Below are 2,587 nucleotides of genomic sequence, written 5' to 3' on the forward strand. Positions count from 1 at the left end.
TTGTTGCTACAGGTTGTTTTATTTTCATCTTGGTTTTGTTGAGTATCCAAACCACCACCACACAGTCTGCCACTTAGACTACAATCATCGTCGGAAAACAATACCACACTGGAAACCACCGGAAGCAAACCACATCTGCACCGCCATCTCCGCCACTTCATTCCCTCCTCTTCTGCTCTAGGGTTTCTAAGGCGTTTTTCCGGCAATAGTCCATGTGTATTTCCGGAAATGGGCTTAATTATGTGCAGAGATGATTTGAGAAAGGAAGATGGAAAAATCGATTGTGTGCATATCTGAATCGAGAAGGGAAGGTGGAGTTTGAAACAGATGGCGATGGTCTTGGTGGCGGTTTCCGGAGGCGGTTGCCGACGTGGTGGTGGTGGTTGGCCGGTAGTTAGGGTGGTGTTGATTGTTGAATGTTCAGTTCCAGTTCTATGGAGATGAAGAATTGATAATTATTTCTATTGTAATCCAAAAAGGGGCAATTTGGTCATGATGTTTAACATCCTAAAAAAAAAGGGAATATATGTAATTTAAGATTAGGGTTGGGGATATATGTAATTAGGTCCTTTAATAAGGGGATATATGTAAATCTCCCGATATTATAATATAAGAGATGAAAACCATAGAAATCATCCCACATCCGCTGAGTGAAGAAACTTATATGATCTGCCTATACAAACAGAGGCACAAGAAGAGAACAAGCATACCTTTCTTGGCCTTTTGGTTAGGTTTTTTTGTTTTTGCTTAAAAGGGGCAAACGTATGCAGGGGCGCAGACATAAGTTTCTGAAAACTGTTTGTTTTTTCAAAAGAAAAACTGTTTGTTTTTTTTAGAAGAGAAATATCTGAAAACGCTTTTAAAATGCTTCTATGGTCTTAAAAAAATAAGCTATTGTTCAATTTCTTCACATCCTGTCAAAACCCAATGTCCAACACCACCACCACCACCAACCGTGTGCCCCCACCACCGTCCACAACACAACCCACCGTCCACCACCACCACCCACTAGGGGTATTCATCGGATCGGATAACGAGTTATTTGGTTTATTCGGTTCGGATTATTCAGATTTGAAAATTTTGGAACCCTATCCGAAATCCGATCCGATTCGAATTAGGGACATTCCTATCCGATCCGAATTGAGTTCCGATGGATTCCGATCAGATTCGGATAATCCGAAATTATCAGAATAATCCGTATTACAAATATACAAACTGAAGTTTTATTAAATAAACATACAAAACTGGAAAATAAAAATAAAACACTACAAGAACAAGGAAGTTAAGTAGTTAGAGAGTATAACGATAGAGTATTATGACATTTTGTCTATGGTGTGTTAGGTTGATTGAACGAATAATAAAGTTATGCTTACAAAGTTATTGTAAATGTTAACGGACTTGGCTATATACTCTAATAACATGTTATATATTTGGATATCCGAATAATCCGAACTATCCGGAATTTTTTGAAATCCATATCCAAATCCGATCCGAATCCGAATTAGTTATTCGAATCGGATTGTTCGGGTTTCGGTTTCGGTTTTTTTGGAATTCGGATTTCTTGAACACCCCTACCACCCACCACCGTCCATCACCACCACCACCCACCGTCGGCCACAACTACCGTCCACTACCACCACCCACCATCCACCACCCTCCACCACCACCACCCACCGTCACCGACCACCACCACCGTCCGTCACTACCACCACCCACCGTCAGCCATAACCATCGTCCACTTCCACCACCCGCCACCACCACCGTCCACCACCCACCACCACCGTCCATCACCACCACCCACAGTCGGCCAACACCACCACCACCGTCCACCACCACAATCGTCCATCACCACCACCCACCATCACCGTCCATCACCAACACCACCCACCATCGGCCACCGTCACCGTCCACTACCACCGCCTACCACAATCGTCTGCCACCAATCGCCCACCACCACCCACTTCCACAGTTCGTACACCACCACCAATTATTTTAGCGGTCTATAGACGCTAAATAAATTCTATCTACTGTGATATGTATTATAGGCAATTAATTTTCAGCATATGCAGACGATATCCGGTTTATAAAACAAATAATATTATATTTTCAGATTGCAGACCTTCAGACCACATCTTCGCAGACATCAAATCAGATGAAATCAGATTGTAAACAGTTTTCGTCTTTAAAAACAAACAGCACCTAAGATCAAGTGTAGTATCTGTTCTTATCATTTTAATATCTGATATATGAGCCATCGGCTCACTCGATATTAATCTTATTTTTATGGGGGAAGTCCCGTCAAAGTATCTTGCTGTTTGGGTCTTCATGCGCCGCCTTGGTCTTACACTACCACCAAAGCCTGGCACACCCCTCCAAACTGTAGTTAAACCTTTTGTTTTGTTTTTGTGTTTTTTTTTTTTTGTTTTTCTCTAATCATATTTTAAAATTACCATTTTAAATGTTTTTATAATTTATAATAATTATAATAACTATTCAAAATATATTTTATAGCTTGCTCACATTGGAAGTTTTGTTCTAGCAAATGCTGCTAAAGCGCTTTTCACTCCTCAGTCCTCACTATGTGGTT

General features: G+C 41.1%; 1 non-coding gene across 1 annotated transcript; it reads left to right on the forward strand.

Moving 5' to 3' along the window:
• The first annotated feature begins 2,173 nt into the window (after nt 1-2,173).
• Nucleotides 2,174-2,373, forward strand: LOC143559850 (U2 spliceosomal RNA). The gene has a single exon (XR_013140008.1). It is a non-coding gene; the product is annotated as a U2 spliceosomal RNA (small nuclear RNA).
• The last annotated feature ends 214 nt before the right edge of the window (nt 2,374-2,587 follow it).

Source organism: Bidens hawaiensis, unplaced genomic scaffold, assembly GCF_021521415.1.
Source record: "Bidens hawaiensis isolate Kalapana, Puna unplaced genomic scaffold, B.hawaiensis_p1.1 tig00020045_1, whole genome shotgun sequence".
Lineage (NCBI taxonomy): Eukaryota > Viridiplantae > Streptophyta > Magnoliopsida > Asterales > Asteraceae > Bidens > Bidens hawaiensis.